The 22661-nt window shown below is 48.6% G+C and overlaps 1 long non-coding RNA gene across 1 annotated transcript; it reads left to right on the top strand.

The window, feature by feature from the left end:
* Positions 1 to 402: 402 nt before the first annotated feature.
* Positions 403 to 21798, top strand: LOC144315274 (uncharacterized). Its single transcript, XR_013381022.1, has 3 exons — positions 403 to 559; positions 12371 to 12489; positions 21667 to 21798. It is a non-coding gene; the product is annotated as an uncharacterized LOC144315274 (long non-coding RNA).
* The last annotated feature ends 863 nt before the right edge of the window (positions 21799 to 22661 follow it).

The raw sequence follows: 22661 nt of genomic DNA, 5'->3' as shown, positions 1-22661 counted from the left end.
CTGTTTAATGTTTTTCCTTGCACTGCTTAGTGTCTGGCTTAGGGCTTGGCATAAAATAAGCACTGGATAAATGTGTGTTGAATCAAATTGAATAATACAAGTTAAAAAGAGATAAGTGCTTTAAAAGAGGTGTTTGGGGGAGAAAGACATTATTTATGGTTGGGGGACACGGAAAGGTTTCTTAAGGTGAAATCTGAGAGTTTTGACTGATGGAAAGAGAAGAACACTTGGGGTGCAGAGAACATCAGGAACAAAGGAATAAAGATGAAAAGCACAGGATGTTTATTCCTTTTCTCGAATTTCTTTGCAACCCCTTGTACAGTGCCTTGGACATAAGTGGCCTTACGAATAAAGTGCACTGAGTAAGACAAAATCCCTGTGTCCTCCTTCCTCCCTAGGAAGGTGAGCCTGAGCTGGAGATGCCCAGTGGTCAGAGGAGACTCAAGGTCAGAGAGAAAAGGACATTTCTTCAATATGGACGAGTCCAATATTACAGCGTTTCACACCTGTATTGTTCAGTCAAAGTCTCTGCAGGAACTAAATGGCACACCCGGACAATGTGAGAATTTAAGTAGGAAGCTGTTCACAAAGGTGTAAGCTGTTAAAGGAAACCTTGGGCCAATGTAGGCCAATCCCTAGGCCTGAAGGACAAAGGGAGGAGGAGATGCCCTTTATGAAGCACTGTCCAACAGGAACTCGGCCTCCTCTAGGGACACCGTCACACTGGAGGTGTGGACACCTGTGTGCACACGTATGTACATGGATGTACATATGTGTGTACATGTAGCAGGGTGACAAGCCCTCCACTTCCTTCTCCCCCTGCCCTCTTGCATCCCCCACCAGTGCCTGCCATTGGCCAAACCCAGCTGAAAGCCTCCAGGGGTACAGAACAGGGTGTGGGTCGGTGGAGGGTGGACCTGCAGATGGAGAAGATCTAGTGTACTCTCATTGTCTCATTTAGTTTCAACAAAGACCCAAGGAAGATGGCTTTAACTATTAACATCTGAGGATTATAGTTGAGGAGAACAAAGCTTGAGAAGTTGACTTTTCCAGGATCAAAAGTTACTTCAAGGAATAATTGGGTCTTTATTGCCCATAGGAGGCATCGTGTGTGTGTGTGTGTGTGTGTGTGTGTGTGTGAACAGGGGTGGATGGTGAGGACAAGGAACACATAGCAGGCAGGAGCTCTCATAGGCCACTCTGAAATGGAGTCCCTGGAAAGGCCAGGAAGGGCATTACTGAACCAAGGCTCATGTTATATATTAGGATCTGGACCCTGGAGCTTGAAAGCATGAAGAACATTTGGGGTCCAGGCCTTAGGAGCGGCGGCGATAATGGTGATAGGCAACAGTGAGCTAGAGGGGAAGTCTCAAACTTTTTGGTCTTAGGAATCCTTTACACTCGAAAAAAGTATTGAGAGCTCCAAAAAGCATTTGTATATGTCCTGTATTAGAAATTAAAACAAATTTTAAAATACTTCTTTTCAATTTATTTAAAAAATAACAGTAATAGAGCTATTACATGTTAATAGAAATAACATATTTTTGTGAAAAATATTTTCCAAAATAAAAAACAATTTCTGAGTAGAGTGGCATTGTTTTACATTTTTGCATATCTTTTTAAAGTCTGACTGAATCCCATCTGCTTTTGTAATCAATCTGTTGGGTTATGTTGTTTTGGTTGAAATATGCGAAGGAAGTCCAGCATCATCCAAATGTGCAGTTGGAATAGGTAGGAGTTTTTTTTTAAATTCAATTAATTAGCGTATAATGTATTACTAGTTTCAGAGATAGAGGTCAGTGATTCATCAGTCTTATATAACACCCAGCGCTCATGACATCACATGCCCTCCTTTATGCCCATCACCCAGTGACCCCATCCGCCTACCTCCACCCCTCCAGTGATCCTCAGTTTGTTTCCTAGAGTTAAAGGTCTCTAATGGTTTGTCTCCCTCTCTGATTTCATCTTATTTTATTTTTTCCTCCTTTCCCCCATGTTCCTCTGTTTTGTTTCTTAAGTTCCACATATGAGTGAAATCATATGATAATTTCTTTCTCTGATTGACTTATTTCGCCTAGCATAATACCCTCTAGTTCCATCTGCATCATTGCAAATGGCAAGATTTCATTTTTTGATGACTGAGTAATATTCCATTGTATAGATAGGTAGGAGTTTTTAATAGTTTTTTTCAGAATTGTGACTATTCATTTTTGATACTACACTAAAACTCAATCAACAATACTTTCTTAAAAGTTATTTGCAATGCAGAACTTGAAACCATATCAATGAACCTTTTATACTCAATTGTATGTATTGTATGAACTTACATTGGTGATTCTTCTGCTTCCAATGGTCCTTTTATCCACGCATGATCTTGTAGAATCATGCATTGGACATTTGGAAAATATTATCTCATTAAGTTATGTGGATCTTCCAAATGTTGACACATTTCATTATACAAGATTTAAAAACCCCATCAGATGTGTTCTCACCAGTGACCTCATCGGGAAAGATTTTAAATATTAGGAAGCTGTGAAGTTCGTGGTGATGAGCACACATTTTCCAAAATTCTAATTTTCACACGAAACTCAAATTTGTATCATCAGCCACAAGTTTGTCAATTGTTTTAAGCGACAGGCTCATTTTGTTTATTTTCTTTTTTCTTTGTTTTAATTAAATCAACAGTTTTTTAAAATTTTTATTATAACACAGTGCAGTGTAATATTAGTTTCAAGTGTATATAGTACAGTGATTCAGCAATTCCATACAACGCCCAGTGCTCATCACAAGTGTACTCCTTAATCCCCATCACCTATTTTCGCCCGTCCTCCTCCCCACTTCTGGTAACCATCAGTTTGCTCTTTATAGTTAAATCTGTTTCTTGGTTTGTCTTTTTCCCCCCTTTGTTTCTTAAATGCCACATGAGTGAAATAATATGATATTGGTATTTCTCTGACTGACTTACTTCGCTTAGGATAATACCCTTTAGCTCCATCCATGTCATTGCAAATGGCAACATTTCATCCTCTTTTATGGCTGAGTAATATTCCATCGTAAAGTGGTCCATTTCATTCATGCATGCTGTCCAGTTTTCCCGACACCATTAGTTGAAGAGATTACCTTTTTCCACTGGATATTCTTTCCTTATTGTCACAGATTAATTGATCATATAATTATGGGTTGATTTCTGGGTTTTCTATTCTATTCCATTGGTCTATGTATCTGTTTTTGTGCCAGTACCATTCTGTTTTGATGACTACAGTTCTGTAATATCCTTTAAAATACGAAATTGTGATGCTTCCAACTTTGCTTTTTTTTTTTTCAAGAGTGCTTTGTCTATTTGGGGTCTTTTGTGGTTCCATACAATTTTTAGGATTGTTTGTTCTAGCTCCGTGAAAAGTGCTGATGGCATTTTGATAGGAATTGCATTAAATGTGTAGGTTGCTTTGAGTAGTATAGACATTTTTACAATATTTGTTCTTCCAATCCATGAATGTGGAATGTCTTTTATTTCTTTGTATCATTTTCAATTTCTTTCATCAGCATTTTATAGTTTTCAGAGTACAGGTCTTTCACCTCTTTGCTTAGGTTTATTCCTAGGTATCTTATTGTTTTTGGTGCAATTATAAATAGGATTGTTTTCTTAATTTCTCTTTCTGCTGCTTCATTATTAGTGTACAGAAAAGCAACAGACTTCTGTGCATTGATTTCGCATCCTGCAACTTTATTGCACTCATTGATCAGTCCTAGCAGTGTTTTTGGTGGAGTCTTTTGAGTTTCCTATATACAGTATCTCATTTTGTTTATTTTTGAGCCAGTTTCTACCAAAACACAAGTCTGAATAACCAGAGCTTGTCAGTTGTTCTTTCAAATAAAAATGGTGTTCCATGTCAGGAGTAACTAACTAGTTCAGTTCATCACTCAATCCCACAAATGCTTCTTATTTGAGATGAGGATTGGGTTTCGGTATGCAGCAGAAATGCTTTATGTGTACTTCTCAGTTAGTCACACAGAATATTAAAAAGATATGTACTGAAGGGTGGAGATTTAATAAAATTAATGATTTTATTAATTAAATTAATGATTTCCACTGCTTCAGAAGGAACGTTCATAAGTAAAAACGGCCTTTTAAAAATGTGAGCGTGTACTGAGGGAAAAATAAAATGACTTTTAGTTCAGTTGGATGCTAACATTTTGGCTCACACGGGCGTCAGCAGTTTTGCCTACCACTGCCTTCACAACACTGTGCAAATGTTAACGCAGTGGGAAAGACAAATAGTGTCCTAATAATATAAAAATATTTTGACCTCTGGACCCCTGAAAGAGTCTCAGGGAATCCCCAGGGATCTGTGGGCTTTCTTTGAAAAGTGCTGAGCTGTGGAATCAGGGGGAGGTGACGGCAAGGCCTGGGATGTTATCCCCACCTGTGGGAGGAGCTGCTTCCAGCCTCTTCGCCACACTGTCCATGGGGCCTGGGCCTCTGCTGCCCACACGGATGGCAGCACCCAGGGCTGTGTGGACTGTCTGGAGCAGTGGCAGGCGGTGGGGGTTGCCAGGGACTGAGCCAGTGCAATCTGAAGCTCCAGTGGTTTTTCCAGGTTAGACAATGCAGCCTTCAGACAATAGGGTCTGAAAACTTAGGCTGAGATTGTATGGGCAGCACTTGCTAAAGAGAAAGAGGTAGGGGGTCATTGAGTGGGCCGTCTTTTTAGAAGACACCCCAAGGAGACAACCGCTGCAGGTGCCCTGCCATGGCTCTGGCCTCTGGTGCTGGTCCCTGCCTGCTTGCCCGGTCCCTTACCCCACAGCCGATCTTGGGGCCTTGTAGGCTCAGTTCTTCCTTCCTTCTAATTTTTTTTCTAAGATTTTATTTGTTTACTCATAGAGACACAGAGAGAGAATGAGAGGCCGAGACACAGGCAGAGGGAGAAGCAGGCTCCACCCAGAGAGCCTGACGTGGGACTCGATCCTGGGTCTCCAGGATCACGCCCTGGGCTGCAGGCTGCGCTAAACCGCTGAGCCACTGGGGCTGCCCTCTTCCTTCCTTAGATGCATAGAAGGGGTGAGTCTGCAAAGGGAAGAACACATCTCCTTGTCTAAGCTCAGATCTGAAGATGGGTCAGGAATTCATTTTGAGGATGTGGATTTGGTTCTATTTTATTTTAAAGAGCTACATACATCTTACTTGTACAATATCACACAGAAGCCACTTATATGCAACCCTAATTGATTCTGTAGTCTGATGGCTCATGGTTCTCCCCTCCAAACCTGTGTTTGGTCCATTCCACTCTGGCTCCCACCAGAAATTCCTGACACCCTCCTCCTCCACCCCCATGTCAAGCTGCCTCCCTCCCCTGCTTTAAACTTGCCACAAAATTCACTTGCTCCATCTTTCTCCATCTCTCCAGCCCTTCTCTGCAGAAACTACTCTCTGATTCCCTTCTGTTCCCTCCGTGCTCATAATAGGTAAAACTACCATCTTTGAGCAGCAGTATTGCTGGGTGCTCTGATGAGTATCTCACATGCGGTGTTTCTAATTCTTCTAAGAGGGGTCACCCCCACCCCAACCTGCTTTTGGATCTAATGTCATTGCAGCAAGATCGGTCAGGCCTGCTAGTTTTTCCTCTAGTATGGAACTTGCATCTGTTCTCTCTCCATCCTCACACCACGGCCCTAATTCAAGTGTTGTTTCTTGCCTGGACCATAGCACAGTTCCTTTCTACCCTGTCCCAAACCCCATGCACTAGGGCAGAAGCTCCCTGAGGACAGACCTTGCCTGTTGCATTTAGTGCCCAGCATGAGGCCTGATCATACTATATGTATGACAGTCATTTTTGAATAAAAGGACAGATAAAAAGAGCGGATAAAGGAAGAATGATGGCTGTTTTACAGATGAAGATACTGAAGTTCATTGAGGAATGTGCCATGACCTCATGATCTTGCCCTGGGAAGGGGCCACGGTGAGGTCCCAGCCATGTGTATAGGTCACAAAAGCCTGTGGCCCGCCCCCTCCCCCACCTACCTTTCACACTAGAGTCAGATACGCAGTATCCATGTTACCTCCATGCATTACTGATCATCATAGATGGATTGTAAACTCGTTGGGGAGGGGAATGATGGCAAACATTCTCATAAGTCCCTGTACCCAACAACTGCCTGGATTTTGAGTTGCGGGACTCGGGGTTTTGAGTAGGATCCATCAGTACTCATTATATCATCCTTAAACAAGTAACCCTGACTCATGGAGCCTGGTTTCCTGGTGGGTATTTCGGGGGTGACAATGTAGGCATCTACCACTCAGCAAAGCCAGAGGGAAGGGACAGGATAAGCCTGGGGACAGGGCAGTGGCAATGGGGTTGGAAAGAAGTGAAGGGGACCTAGATGTGTACTGGAGGCAGAATCAGTGAGTGTCGCCAGCCTAAGAGATGGTTATTATCATTCCTGGTGGGCAGCATAGGACAGCCCTGAAGGCCGGAATGCCCACATGGGCTGTCCCCTCTGTCTGAAGGGGTTAAAAACCTCCTCTTTTGTCATCAAAGAAGCCTTGCAGTCACCTTTGTCCCCTTGTTTCTTCCCTCATCCAGTGTATTCCCCAAGAGCAGCTGCTTCCCACCATGAGAGGCCTCTCTCTCCTTCCCACTCTCTATTCTTTTTTTTTTTTCTTTTTTCTATTTTTTTTTCTATTCTTTTTTTAAAAAAATATTATGTTTATCTGTTCATGAGATATATACAGAGAGAGAGAGAGAGAGAGAGAGGCAGAGACACAGGCAGAGGGAGAAGCAGGCTCCATGCAAGGAGCCCGACATGGGACTCGATCCCGGGACCCCAGGATCAGGCTCCGGGCTGATGGCAGCGCTAAACCCCTGAGCCACCCGGGCTGCCCCCAACCCTCTATTATTTTTCTGTTCCCTGATGGCCTCACAGTTACCTCTGTCAGAGAATCTCTTCAAGTCACGGGGTCCCCTGCTGCTCTGGGCTCAGCCCCACAGGGGCTCCCCATTGCCCGCAGAGCCTCAACCTCCTGAGCCTGGCCTCTGCTCCCTGCACACGGCCTCCCCTCTGGCCTTAGGGGTCTCTGGACTCCCCGGGATCCTACTGTTCAGTTAGACTCATCAACTCACTACCATTTTCCAAAGGGGCTTTGCTTTTCTGGAAAATCCTAAAATCTTTACTCTGGAAGAAAGTTGAATGACATCAAATCTGACCTTTCACTCAATTCAGGACTTCCTTTAGATTCATCTCTAATAAAATGGTTTCCTCTGGATTAAAGTGGTTTCCTCCAGTCCCCTTCTCCAAAGAGGTACCAGGGGCCCCTGTGCATCTCATTTGGTATTTTCCCATCTCCTGCGCCCCCCTGCCTCTGGCCGGGGCACCCCACCCTTTAAGCCTCACTCTCCGCCTGCGCCCTGTGCTCCGGCCACCAAGCCTACAGTCATCCTCCTTCCTTCTCTGTTCCCTGGGGGTGGGAGTTAACAACGTGAGTTGTTTTTCTTTCCCTTTCTTTCTTTCTTTCTTTCTTTTTTCTTTCTTTCTTTCTTTCTTTCTTTCTTTCTTTCTTTCTTTCTTTCTCTCTCTCTCTCTCTCTCTTTCTTTCTTCCTCCCTCCCTCCCTCCCTCTCTCTCTTTCTTTCTTTCTTTCTTTCTTTCTTTCTTTCTTTCTTTCTTTCTTTCTTTCTTTCTTTCTTTCTTTCTTTCTTTCTTTCTTTCTTTCTTTCTTTCTTTCTTTCTTTCTTTCTTCTTTCTCTCTCTTTTTTTTTAGATACACATACTACAAAAATTACCATCGTAACCATTTTTAAATGGGCATGTCAGTCTCATTAAGTCCAGTCACATTGTTGTGCGGCCATCACCACCATCCATTGCCAGAACTTGCCCATCAACTTATTAAACACTAACTCCCCTTTCCCCACAGCCCCTGGCTGTATGGATCTGATTACTCTAGGGACCTCGTATGAACAGAATTAGATAGTACTTGTCTTAAAAAAAAGAAGAAAAGAAAAAGAAAAACAACTCACGTTGCGTGTCAGCATTTCCTTCCTTTTTAAGGCTGAATAATATTCCATTGTAGTAGGACCACACGTTGTTTATGCACTCACCTGTGGGGGACATTTGTGTTGCTTCCACTTTTTGGCTATTGCGAGTCAGCAACGCCAGTTTTGGGTCAGATGGAACAAAAAAGCTTAAATCTCAGTTTTTTTCACTTTCTAGCTGGGGTGAGATGCCTAACCTCCGGCTGTCTCAGGTTTCTTGCATGTAAAATGTGGTGGTATTAATGTGCCTTTTAGGATTTTTATAGGTGATGGATGAGAAAAAGGACATGAAGCAGCTGGAGAACCGTCCTGACAACCAGTAAGTGCTCGGTGAAGCCGGGGAGTGTCACTTACCAGCAGGACTGTGGAGCGTGAGCTGCTTTCTTTTCGAAGTCTCCAGCAGCTCCATCTCTGTAACTCCGGTTGGAATCTCAGGGGGCAGGGACTTGAACGTAATAAATAATCACGAAGTCTTTGCTGATGGTCTGACTTGGACATGGTTGAGCATGTGAGTGCACAAAATCAGGAGCGTGAGCATGAGCATCTCCGTGTGTGTGTGTGCCTGTGTGTGCACACGGGGCCTTGGGGAGCATGAGAGAGGGTGCGAGGATATGTGTTGGTGGAAGGCGGGGTACTGTCTCTGCTGTGACCCACCCGCTGGATGAGCTGCATGGGACTGGGGGGTGGCAGTAGGGGGCACGGGTGAAGGGTCTGGGCCTGTTTGCTCTGTATTTGCTCACCCCACCCCTTAGGTCGTCCACTCCGCTTCCCCAGGGGGGTGGCGGTGTGCAGGGAGTGCACAAGCCAGCTGGGAACTGGGGAGCAGGGCGGGAGGGCACCCCAGGGGTACAAGCCCATGCACATAGGAGCCTGGTTGTGCCCATAGTCCCCTGCCCCCACTCCACACACACCCTGAAGAGTGGTTTTCTGTGCCAGGCTGGCCTGCCCATTCCCGCAGCCCAACAGAAGGCCTGTCCCCACTTGGCTTTTGCACACTCTGGCCTCGTGACAACGCAGTGCTCCCCACCCCCAGCGCCTCCCCCTCCCCTGGCCACTTTGCTTTGGCAGGTGTGAAATATTAATTGCCTCACTGGGGACTGGGCTCTTTCTGTCTGTCGTGTCTGACCAGAATATCATTCTCTCCTGCAAATATAATTACCGGGGAGGGGGTGGGGGGGCTGCAAGGTAGGGAGGGGTGTGAGTGGGAGGGGTGTTGAGAGGGGCTGCATGTTTTTTTTTTTTTTTTTTTCTTAATCGCCTCTCGCCTGTCTGTTAATTAGGAGCCGTGCTTTGCTACATGCTGAGATATTTTGGTTAATTATGAAAGAGAAAAGGACAAATTTGTCACGTCTTTTGTTTTCGTTCCGCCACGTCTCGTGGTGACAGCGGTGCAAGGCTGACGGACTGCTCAGGCGGCAGCGCCAGATGCTTCCACGAGCCTCCCCCCCAGGGCGCAGGCCAGGGGAGCCCAGGCGGGCAGGGCAGGGGCCTGGGGTGCGGGGGTGCAGGGGTGCAGGGGTGCAGGAGTGCGGGAGGCAAGGTGGAGCTCACGTTCTTGCAAGTGCATGCATGGCTGCCAGGGAGGAGCCCGCTGGAAAGCAGGGGTGGGGGAGACGCGCACCCCTGCGCTGGGGGGTTGGCCTTGCAGGCCTTGCGGCGCCCTGTGGACCAGGCCTGGACTTGCCATGAGGCCTCTGCGCCTGCAGGTGGCTTGCAGAGCCTCCTAGGGTCCCGAGGAAGGGGGGGCGCCTTGGTGTTGGGGCTGGGGGTGAGCACCGTACACTGCAGCCCTCGGGGAGCATGTCACAGGCCCTGTGCAAAGATGTGCTCGTGCTCTCTGCTGCTGTTGGCCTGGCTAAGGCCTCGGGTCTCTCCGCCGGTACCTGATTCCCCTGGACCAGGGTAAGAGTCCCACCACTGGGGCTCTAATTTTGTGCATTGACTTGGCTGGGCTCTGGGGCCCAGGTGTTTGCTCAAACAGCAGTGGAGATGTTGCAGCCGAGGCACGTTTTAGATGCGGTTTGTATATAAAGCCAGTAGACTTTGGGAGAAGCAGATTTACCTCCACGTTGTGGTTGGGCCCCATTCAATCAATGGAAGAGCAAAGACGGAGGCTTCCCGAAGAAGAAGAAAGAAATTCTCCCTCAAGGCTGTCATGTAGAAATCGTCCCGCAGTTTCTCACCTTCTAGCTGGCCTGCAGATTTCAAACACCAAACTGCATCAGCTTTTACCTGCCATGCCTGCCTGCCTTCCAGATATCAGATTTGCCAGCTCCCACAATTACATAAGCCAATTCCTTAAAATAAATCTCTCTCTCTCAGTGTATATGGTATAGATAGTTATGTATATCCATACTTACATATGCCCTATGATGTATATCATATGTGTGAGTCCTATAAATGTTCTTCTGGTGAATCCTGACTAATATAGGCCTCCTTGCAGCCCTTACCTACAACCTGGCCTTGGGCTGGCCTCCTTCCCTCCCTGTCTCGCTCACTCGTCTGCGAGGGCAGGAGCTCAGTTGGGTCCCATAGCATCCCCTGGATGTTCGCATAGGGCCTGCCTGTAATAGACCTTAATATGCATCTGTTGCATTTTGAATGAGTTCATTTGGGAAACAAGAAAGACCTACATCCCCCACAGCCAATCAAATAACCATCCAGGACGGCGCAGGCTGTCTCTGACTTATAAATGGGTTGAGTTCCAAAAATTCATTTGAATTAGTTGTCTGAAGCTTTTTCCCATAACAACAAGGATATCAGTGCTGGCAAGGCTCCAGGGCTGGCTGCCAAAAACCTATTTAACCCATAGTATAGATTAAGTACTGTGCATTTGCCATGAAAAATAGTAGAAAACAATACTCTTGCAAGACTAGCAATTAAAAGAGAAAAATGATAGTATTGAATAAAAATAGATGAAATTTTTCATTTTGAATATTAGAGTTTGAGGAAAAATAGTTAAGAAAGGATGAGCAAGTAGAGAGAGACTTATGGAAAATCGGAACGGAATTTCTGGGTAGTTTCGACGGCATCAGAAGCGGATGGGGCCAAGTCTTTATTTGATCTCATTTTTGCTGAGAATCCAAGGTTGTTCCGCCCCCCGCCCTGATTGCTATATAATGAGGCTCCTTCTTATTGGTCTCAATTAAAGCCATTAGTTTGTCCACAGATGTAACAAAAGGAGGAAGTCAAGGAACCCTGGGGTGCAGGAGCAAGAGCTAGAGGGAGAAAGCCAGCAAAAGGCCGAGGAAGGGTGCGCGCCCAAGAGGGAAGCAGGCCTGGACGGGTGCCCTGGGGGGCACACAAGAAGGGGGGGCGTGCAATTCCCCGCGCCCGTCACCAGGAGCCACTGTTGTGCCGCTCTCCCCGAGGCTGGGGTGCCCCTGCGGCCTTTGAGGGGGTGGAGGAAGGGGGAGGGATGGCTGTGGGTGCACGTTTCCCAGCTGAGTGTTACTCCTGTGTAGGCATTCTGCAGTTCGGAAGATCGAGATGAGCGTTGCAGACACACACACACAATAAAACACACGCACACACACAACAATGCTTTTCAATCCAAAGTGGGGAAGTGTGCACTCACTGGGAAGGTGAGCCCGGGACTGGTCCTTCAGGGCCAGCATAATGGGGCCAATGCGGAGGCAGGAGGCAGGTTTCAAAAAAGGCCCATGTGAGCCAAGTTCCTCAAGCATCCTGGGGCCTGCTGTGCTCTGGAAAGGGACGGAACCCTGTGAGATGAAGCAACAGAACTGGGGATGTTAGGATCCAGAGGTGGTGGTGGTGATGGTGGTGTTTTCATGTGGGGAAGGGGAAGCAAGACAATGGGCTCTTTTTTTTTTTTTTTTAAATCAGAAGCTTTGGATTTTCAAGTATTCTCAGATTTGCAGAGACGTTGCCAAGACAGAACAGAGTTCCACGCACCCTTCCCCCAGCTTCCCCGACTGCTAACATCTTACATAATCAGGGCACGTTGATCGAAACTGAGAAATTGATATCGTGCGACACAAGTCAGGAGACGGTAGACTTTAATCTACTTTTGACCGGTTTTCCCACTGAGGCTTGTTTTCTGGTCCAGGATCCCATTCAGGACACCATGATTGTCATCTTTGGTCCTCTGTCTTTTCCAATCTGAGACAGTTTCTCGGGGGTCTCTGGTTTTATGGCTTTTCAGGAAGGATAATGGCAGGGGCGAGGTAGCCTTCACTTGGAATTATATCGGGAGGCCCATGATCGCCACATCCCTTATTACTGGGGATGTGAGCCCTTGAAGGCTCTCTCCAAGGGTAGGCTCAGCCTCATTTTCCAGAATAACCTAGCATTGCTGCCTATATGTACCTTATTTTCCAGATGAATTACAAAAGCTTTCCTGCTCTCAAGAAGCTACACCCTTTACCCTCTCTGGATAATTGACCATCGGGATTTTCGTTAAAAAGTCACTATTCCTCTCTTCCCATTCTTTGTTAGAGGTGAGTCACTAAGTCCAGCCTATACCCAAGGACATGGAAATTAAGCTCTACCTTCTGGAGGAAAGAGTAGCGAGGAGATATGGTAAAACCACCAGGTAACAGTACATAATTGGGGGGGGGGATGCCTTGAAGCTATGCAAATATCCATTTCCATGAGTTCATTCCTTGATTTGCTGTAGCTATAGGATGGAGAACATACTTAAGAGGGAGATAGAGGCATAGGGTAAGAGCTCTGGGGTCCCTACGACTAGGGGTTTGGGTGAGAGCCAGAGAAGTTCATTCTTTTGTCCATGGTCAGTCCCCAGCACCTTGTTGCCAGAGTGGGAAGTAGCTGAGTGTTGAGACCCTGGTTGGGGCCTCTACAGACACAGCCATGAGAGTGGTGAAAGTGTGTGTGTGGGTGCGTGTGTGTGTGTGTGTGGGGGGGTGTGTGCTGCTGTGGGAGGAGAAGTGTGCAATTAGCACGGGCTCCTGGTAATGAATTCTTGGCCATCTTTTGCAGGGGGGCTGCTCAGGAACCGGGTCAGCTGTAAGAATTCAGTCTGCTTGTCTCATGGCCCTTCCTACTGGGCCTGGGATGGATGGGGTGGAGGGATGGCCGCCTGCTTCTTTGAGGGCCTTCTTCTGAGCTGTGAGGACGGCCTGCTTCCCAGCCCGCTCAGGAGCTGCTGGTCACCTCCTCCTGAAGGCTGAAGCCTGACACAGCCCAGCTTTCTGGTCCACCGATCACGGTCTGAGCTTGGTCAACTTCCTCTGTCCCAATCACGTCCCCAGATCCGGGGAGTCAGTCCCTGTAACTGGGACTCCCTTGGCTCTTCTGGCGTGCAACGAGTGCAGTGCACCGATACCAGAGCTGATGTACTAGCTCAGGGCCCTGGAGCCTTTGCCCCTTCTATTTTTTTCCTCCACAATTCAGCTTGGAGGACAGTTGCCTGAATTAGGGAGCAGTTTGTTTCTGCAGAGCTGGGTTTGGATGGGCTGCAGGATGTCCCACGGTTAGGACCTGCTTTCTCCTTTACTCAGTTATCTCTGCCACTGTCCAGCCTTTGAGAGACAGGCTGAGTTGGTGGGATTCAAAGAGCATCATCTCCAAATATCTCCTAGGACTCCTCAAGCCTGGCTTGATGTCCTGGTTTAAATCGCTTGTCGCTTTAGATACACAGCCACTTCTCACCGTGTGTGTGTGTGTGTGTGTGTGTGCAGGCACACATGCATGAAGGGAACGGTCACTGTCTCAGCATCTTCAGGCTGTCTTTGATTTATTTGATTTCATGGATCTGTGACCTGGTCTATCTCACCTCTTCCAAAAAGCCTTCCTGGATTAACTCTGCATCAACCCAATGTCTGCTGTCTCTGTAGTTTCAAATGTGAACATTCTGGAGTGTCAGCTCCTGAGGGCATCTCCCTCCTCTCGAAGTCTGTATTATTGATAGGTGGGCTAAAAGATGAAAACAGAAAAATTTTTAAATCCTATTTGGTCCCTAGTGACCCGTGACTCAGTTTGATGATTGAAGACCTGGATCAAACCTCCAGGGACCCGGGGTCGTCCCACCCATTCTCTTGCCTGTGTCTGTGTGCACAAGGGGGTGGGGATGCCTCTTATTCCAACCCTGTGGCCAGCCCTCTGTGCCGCTGCTTCTCCAGTTCCCAAAAGAAATTGGCAGGAGGGAGAATTACCCTTCCTCACAGGGGTTCAAAGAATTCCCCCTACCCTGAGGCAGTGAGCCCTCCCTCCCTGTCCCTACAGACCCTACAGAGGAAGGACCCCAGTGCCCAGAATAACGAAGCCATGGTCAGACATCTTCCATCTGTTCAAGTAGGGGGGGAAGCGTGCTGGTTCTACTCAGGTCTTTTATTCTTTTCCTCATCTCCTTATTTGCATTCAGTAAGGAGGTGACACATTCTAGAACATAACCTCCCTTTTTCATTCCAGGAATCTAATTGTTATTTCTGTGTTTGTGAAAGATAAAGGATTAGCAAGAATGCTTTGCATTAAGGCGCCATTTGTAAATGCTTTATAATTATTTATGAAATTATCCCACATTTTATAGCATGGGAGATAATAACTTAAATTGATGTATTAAACATGCACAATCATTATTTTAACAATATTAAATGCACCTCTGTAGAATAATCATTTCATAAATACGAAGAAAGCATTCAGAAGTGGCACCTTAATTTAAGACATTACAGGATTCGTGACACCCAAATCCACGACCCTTTTTCTTGGAGACAGATGGAGTTTCTTATCTGGCTGCAGTGTTCCTCTTTCGTGAAGTGAAAATGAATTCTTAAATTAAAAAATATATTATCGAGGTAATTTTGGCAATGTGATGAAGCAATGGGAGAGGAGATAAGCAGAATTTCCAGGGACCAGAACAAATTGGACAAACCTTATCTTTGCTTGTCTCCATCCTCCCCACGCCCAGGGTACTGGAGGAGTCATCTGGTCTCTGGGTATCATGCGGGGTCTAGGGAGGAGGTAAGGACTGGCCAATGGTGGAGACCATTGTATTATTCCCCTCTCATGCCAGGCCTTGGGGGGCTGTTGTGAGCCGGAGAAGCCCTAAAATAGAAGATCCATTTTGCACAGCAGTAGGTCTCTGCAGTGAGGGGATATAAATATAAATCCCAGTCTATTATTTGTGGGAAGCTAGTTTATTTTTTTTGCCGGGTTGGTGGATGCAAGGCAAGTAAGCCATGCTCCCCGGCAACGCAGCCCCACTGTCTTTTGCTGGTGGTGCCCTCTTCTGGCCACTGCCCGAATTTCAATACCACCTAGTCCCCATCGCCACGGTGGTGACGCTCCTTCTGGGGTCTATGCCCTGTGCTAAGTGTTTGGTCCACACCATCTTACTCAATTTTCACAACAATCATTGAATGGCCAAACCGAGCCTCAGAGAGTTTATTATTTTTTAAAGATTTATTTATTTATTCATGAGAGACACACAGAGAGAGGCAGAGAGAGAAGCAGGCTCCACGCAGGGAGCCCGATGTGGGACTCGATCCCGGGAATCCAGGATTACGCCCTGGGCCGGAGGCAGGCACCAAGCTGAGCCACCCAGGGATCCCCATCAGAGAGTTTAAATGCAGGTCTTGCCTCTTCACCACTGGGTGATCCTGAGTTAGCGGGCTAGACCTCGGGTGGCCCGTTATCCAGCTCTAGGCCCAAGGATTGAGTGCAAATCTGCGTTTGAAGATCACGCTCCACGGTCTTAATGAGTCTATTTAGAAGTGCATCTCAGTCTCTAACTTAAGTCTTGCAATATCTCAAGCGCAAGTCCTCTGGGGTACATGGGGGTCTTTGAAATGTATCGTATTTATTCCAAGATCTGGTCATGGCCCCGGTACGTTCAAATCCTGGAAGTCACGCTGACTCTTCTTTCTCTCTTGCCTCATACCCAGGCCCCATCAGGACAATCTGTTGGCTCCATCTTCAAAATATATCCAAGGTCCAGCTTCCTCTTTTTAACCACTTCCACCATCACCATCTTGGTCTAAGGCCCTGTGGCTGCTTATTGGTGTTACGGCAACAACCTCCTAACTGGATTTCCATAGCAGTCGGCGCGAAACTGCTAGGACACCGATGAGATTGTGTTCCTTCTCCTTCTTGTTCCAAGTAAAAGCCAGACGGTCTCACGGTGATCCAAAAAACCCTCCAAAGTTTGGTCTCTGGCCACTCTTGCCATCTCTCTCCTTCCCATACCTTTTGGCTACTCTGCTCCAGCCCACGGGCCTCCATGGAATCCTTTGAATATGTGAGTCCAGCTCAGCCTCTGAACCTTTGCATTGGCTGATCCCTCCATCTGGAAGGTCCTTGCCCCAGATATCCTTGTAACTTGCTTCCTCACCCCCTTCACACTTGGCTCAGGTGCCACCCATTAGGGAGACCCACCCTCATCACCCTGTTTAAAATTACAAACTTCCGTGCCCCATCGCCAATCTTCCTTCCCCATTTTGCTTTTCTCCGGCACTTGCTAGTGTGTTATATAACATACTTAGGTAGTCGGTTAGTTGTGTATCTCCCCCACTAGAAGGCAGGCTCCCCGAGGGCACGGGGGAGCTTGGTATCCGCTCGCTTCCCAGTAAATACTGGTAAAATGCACAGCATGAACCCCTTGTCCCCAGTTGGTGGAACGTGGAGTGGCTAGCTGCCCTGCTTTGCCCTGGGCTGACCTGGTTTTAGCACAGCAAGTCCAGCATCTTGGACCCCCTGGTCCCTGGCAAATTGGGACAGTGGGTCACCTGAGCGACAGGCAAGAAGAACATCAAGAAGAGACAGCTGTCCCCAGGGCCTAGTTAGGTTCCCCCCAGGTCTGGCCACCACTGCCCCCGCCGGGGTGTCTCCAGGAGGCACCTGTCTCCACCCACATCACTGGAGGAGGGGGCGGGGGTGCGAGATTGGCTCCATCTCAGAAAAAGCCTTTTGAGTTATTGAAATTGCAGCTTATTATGAAGAAGAAAGTGAGTTTCTATTTCCCTGTAAGTGGCACAGGAGTAGAAAAATGATAGTGTAATGATGTTCCAGTGGAACAATTATTTTCCTGAGACGGAGCAACATAAAGTATCACTTTGATTACACTCTGCCTTCTTGCCCCACCCCCTCTGGCTGAGTTTAGTGGCCGATAAATCTTCCTGGAGCCTCCCTGACCTGTGGCTGCTGCCTCTGCAGGGACTCACGGGCTGGCCTGGTCCTCGGCTTCCCCACTGACCCTGCTTCTCCGGACGGGACCGTGCTGCAGGGTGATTGATCTGGGCCAGCGGCGAGGGCAAAGGCGAAGGGAGACTGAGGCAGAGGACAGGAGGCTGCTCAGGTGCTCAGGGCATGACCTTGAACCTCCCCAGGAGGAAAGGTGCCCTCTGGTGTCTCCTCCTCTTCTTATCAATGCACCTGCCCTGTTGGGTTAGGCACCTCCCCCAAGTGACCTCATGGAACCTTGGTGACCCCCTCACACCCCTATCTCCAAACACAGTCACATTGGGGGTTGGGGCTTCAGCAGGTGAATTTGGAAGGAGTGGGAGGGGTGGGGAGACAGACTATTCAGTCTAGCACACTGCCTTGTTGGTGCTTCTTCTCAGCTCCCGGTTGCTACCAGAGCAGCAGCCTCACCTGGAGCCTGAGGATTATATCTTGTCCCCCCCACCCCCCACTAATTTAAGGCAGTGGTCCTAGCCTCCGCAACATCAGCATGCCCTGGGAACTACCCAGCGATGCAAATCCTCCGGCTGGGCCCCCGACACCCTGGATCAAGGACTCCAGCTCTCTGTGTTTTCACAAACCACTCTGGGCAATCGTGAGCATCGTTGGGTTGAGAAAGACGTAGGTCCCCACAGCCAAGTGTCACAAGCTGGTTTCTGCCCCTGCCCCAGCCTCTTCCAGCACCCCTGTTTCTGGACCGAAGCCGGGCCCTGGTTGGGGTGTCCGAGCCCCACATCCAGTCTCAGCCAGGTCCCCTCATTGCCGGTGGAGCCATGCCTTCCCTGCATTTTGCTGGCCTTCTCTGTCACCAAGGTCTTGTTCAGCGCTGGGTCCTTGCTTTACTCTCTGCTCCTGAGCCTGGGTGCTCGGGCCAGGACCTCCCACTGACTGCCAGGCCTTCCTGCTGGTTTTACCCCTCCTCCTGCTTCCCGTTTTCCGAGTACGGCCTCCTGGGAGTGGTCCACCTGGGACTTCCTTCCTCCGTGCCTCCTGGGGCCCAGGCCACCAACGGCTGCCATTCCCTCCACAAAGCCCTGCGTCCACCCCAGCTTCGGGCCCCACGGGGCCGACCCACCGCAGGGGCAGTCCTGGCCGCAGGTCCACCCACTCTTAGCCCGCTCACCCAGCTGCAGCCGTTCTTGCAGGCTGGACCGTGTCCTGGGATGTGACAGGTCCAGGTCGCTCCTGGGGGGATGCTGGCACTGGGACTGCAGCGTTGCTAAACTCCACATTGCCGTGGCCGCGGAGGGATGGGCTGAGCCGTTGGCTGGGCTCCCGAGTCCTTAGGATTAAGGACAGGTGGTGGGTTTTTATTTCATTGTTATCAATTATAGGGGTCCTTTAGCAATTGCTGGCTGGGAATGAGAGGAATGAAGAAGCCTGTGGTTTTTGTCCTAATTTGTTTGGTTTGGGGCTGGACCCCAAGCTCGGGAACCACAGTAATTAGCCCAGCTGCAGAATTGGGCAAATGCAGCACATGGCTGTCATTGCTCCAAGGGGCTGGGCTGGCACCAGAGCCATTGGCTCTAACAGGGGCTTTTGTCAGCTGGGGGTGGGCTGCGATCACAGCAGCGGATGTGGAGGGGGCTGGGGCTCCGAGTTCCCAGCCTCCCTCCCCGCTTCCTCTCCCACCCCTTTTGGCTTGTGGAGCTGCCCCATGGCTGAGGCTGGGGGTGGGCGTTTGGAAGGGAGTGAGCCCTGCGATTAAGAGGGCAGGGGAGAAGGGGTGGTTCGGCCTCTGAGGGTCGGGGAGGACTCACTGGATGAAGGAGTTGGGGTCTGGTGTTTGCAGAGCAGGGCACAGCCGAGAGAAGGGGCGCTGGAGCCCTGCACAGATGGGGGTTGTGCGGAGGCCCCGAGCTCTGGGAGGGGACATCTGCAGTTTGCCAAGCCAACCAGAAAATTAAAAAGATGGCTCAACATGCAATGTGAGGGCCCTGGGTGGGAGAAGGGGAGGCGAGTCAGGGAAGTGAGGGGGCGCTGGACCTGAGAGGGCCCTGACAGGCCTGGGGCTGGGGCGGCGGAAGCTCACGGGGCTCCCCTGGTGGAGCCTGTCACCTCCATGTCCAAGTGCAATCGCGTGGCCCGTCTTGGAGGAGCTGGACCTGCGTCCCACAGCTTTCATGGCACTCCAGGGCCTCTGGGGGAGCTTTCCCCACCCTGACTTTCCTTCTGTCCCCCTCGATCGCTCCTCCAGATGCCACATCCTCAGCTCTCCAGTGCGAACAGTTAATGCCTTCGGGCCCTTGACTTCTGTGCAATGCGAGTGTCTGGACTCTGTGACACCCTGCTGACTCCAGTTCTTCACTTTTAATTGTAGAAAGAAATAATAATAGCAGGGAGGATTGAGGGCAGACGTTGGAAAGAAACCGTTACTCATGAAAATAGGTGAGGAATGGAAAAAAATGTGGGTTATCTCAAAGGTCCATCCCAGAGCTCTGATGGGTGACCTCTCCAGCGGCTGCGAAGGAAGCCCCAAAGACATTTTAGGGCTCTCGGAGCAGACTTAAAGCCAGATGCCTACCTGGGAGCTGAAGGCTCACCAGCCACCATTTGCTTCTGTATGGAACTGTCTTCCTTGTAGTAGGCCCAGAGGGTCATCCCTCCTAGGACCACGAGGGACCACAGTGCCATTAAGAGACAGCTGGGGGGAGGGGATGCTGGACCTCTGCTATCTTCAGCCAGATGCCCCTCTACCTCTCCCCTGTAGGTTCTGTTGGACATACCTCCTTCCTCTTTCTGCCAGCAAGGCTGGAGGACATATTCATTTCCAAACCCATGGCACATGGCAGCCATTGGCTTCTTCTCTTGCCTGTGTCATTCCCAGGGATTCTGGATGGACAGAGGAGAAAAAGGGAAAGGATTAAGATGCCCATATCCTGAGACATGGCCAGGGACATGAGAGGCCAAGGGAGAAGCGAGGGTGAGTTAGGGCAGGAGCCCAACACTGGGTTTTTGGGTTGTGGCCCAAAGCCAGGGCCAAGGTTTGGGGTGAGGAAGGTTTGAAGGGTTATTTCCCTCGGGCTGGGTCCCCTACAGATGGGCTACAAACCAGAAGGTCACAGGCTCTGCTGCACTGGTGGGATGGCGGCCCAAGGTCTTCGTAGGGACACTTTCACCTTCACGGTCCTTCTTGTGAGCCTCATCACACTGCCTTCATCTCTGTTTCCCCTCTAGAGCAAACCCTGAGAGAGTGGCAACGATGTCTGTTTTGTTCACCCTTGTGAACTTAGGAACTTAACAGGGTCTAGAACTGAGCAGGAACTCACTAACGTTGGCTAAATGAATTTGCCCATGAGGGGGATACCATTGCTGGGCCTGGAGGTGGGCGCCATGGCTGCTGGCCACTTCTGCCATAGGCTCTTCCATCTAGTTATTTTCTCTCCTTGTATCCCCTCCTTTCTTCATTTTCTATTGCTGTCAACTTTAATTTTCCCATTCCCTCTGTCTCCTGTCCATAGACCTGACCTGGTCCCTGGTTGGTTTAACCATATGGGAAGATGTATTTTAGCATGCTGGCTCAAGGGGGGACCTCCCCGAAGAGCTGGGTCTAGTGGGAAAGCATGGAGCCACTGTGCCCCCCTCTCACAGACCTCCCAGGGTTCCACCTTCTCTCCATGGTGTTCAGGAAGTACTGAGGCCGACTTCACCCAGGCAGGCTGCTCAGGCCCAGAATACAACTTGGTTATGTCACTCTGACCACATACCATCTCCCCGCCCACCCCCCCTCCATGCTCTCACTTGACCTGTTGGTGCTTCACATTCCTGTAGGAGAGCAGAAGCCTTTCACAGACCACCATGAGAAACAGACTCTGCTTTCCTAATGCCTAGATACTGGAGCTCTGCTCCCAGAAGATTTATCAACCAAGGTAGCATGGTGAGAAAGTATACACAATTAGTGGTTAGAGCCTTTTAGGTAAGACACAAAGTTGTAGCACAGACAAGAGAAAGTTTTGAGGAGGGATCAATGGGATGAGGGGACAAATGTTAGAATGCCATCAGTGATTTGGTCAAAAAGTCAACTTCTAGAGAATATCTGCAAATCACTAAGTAGTTACCTTAGCTGTCTACACCTTCTATCTCAACATCGCTGCCTTAGAAAACAATGTGGATGATGAATGAGCTACAAATTCTGCAAGATTCTTGTCCATCAAAGAAATTGTTTGTCCCACATGCTGGTGTCCAGCCTGTAATGCCCCTTTAAATGAATCAGGCTTGCCCACACATGCAATCCTATTTTAGGAACTAAAAAGCAACCTCACTATGGTAGGGAACCTTTGCAATGTCTCCCTGTGATCCCTGCCTCTTGGTCTTCACCTCCTTGAATCATCCTTTGCTCTTTGGTATGAGCTGGATTTCTTCATTTGCTTCTAATGAATAGAACACGTAATTTCCAGGATGAGGTTATAAAAAGACTGTGGTTTTCATCTTGGGTGCTGGCTATCTCCTAATATCTCTCTCTCTCTCTCTCTCTCCAGTCACCGGCTACCATGATTTGAGGACCCTTAGGGGCAGCCTGTGGAGAGGCTGATGAGGAATTGAGGCCTGCCAGCTACCCCACAAGTGAACTTGGAAGCGGATCCTCCCTCTTGTCCTAATAAAACCTTTAGAGGAGGCCACAGCTCTGGTTTTCAACCTTGTAAGAGACTTTGAACCACAGGCATTCAGCTAAGACATGCTCAGATATACAATCCACAGAAACTTTGAGATAGTAAATGTTCACTGTTTTAAGACGCTAAGTTTTGGGGTAAGTTGTTGCCAGCAGTAGATATCTGCTATACCTGTAGATCACCAATTCTTCACCTATGGGATTCCTTCAGACTCCCTCTCATCCACCACTGTCCCTACTCCTCCTTTTGTAACACCCTGACTCTAGCTCCACATGTCCTAATCTTTCATTTCGATTCTCTCTCTTTGGCTTCTTGTTCAGCTTCTTGAGCTGATGGTCTGGCGGCTTTGACCCTGGTTCCTCTCCAAACACAAGGCTGGGGTGTCTGCCTTCTGCTACCATACTTCATAATGTTGTGTAAAAAACTACTACTACCTCCTAACCTCTACCCTGGCCAGGCTCGCCTTTCACCTGCTCCAGGTCTATGCAGAAGCAGCATCAGAAAATCAACCGACTTACCAGAACAGGAAAGCTTAACCAGACACTCTGGAGAGATTTTCAATGAGGCTGAAACAACCTTCTTATTATGAGAAAATCCACCGCGTTGTACCCCTTCGTCCCCATTCTACTGGTGTTCCTATCAATCCAGACTTTCCTGCGTTTGTTAGCTGATGGATGGCAAGTGGCTGGCCCATTACTTTGTAAAAACAAGATGTTGTTTTCAGATATTTATCTTTCCTCCCTCTTCCTCCTCTGCCTCCCTGAAAAGCTTTCATTTGTTAAGTCTAGTCAGCATTTCATTCATTATTATCATTATTTTTGAAATTTAGATGTTAAAATGACCATTATGGAGCTCTGGTGACT

This window comes from Canis aureus, chromosome 6 (genome assembly GCF_053574225.1).
Source record: "Canis aureus isolate CA01 chromosome 6, VMU_Caureus_v.1.0, whole genome shotgun sequence".
Taxonomy (NCBI): domain Eukaryota; kingdom Metazoa; phylum Chordata; class Mammalia; order Carnivora; family Canidae; genus Canis; species Canis aureus.
This window is presented reverse-complemented; position numbering and strand designations above follow the sequence as displayed.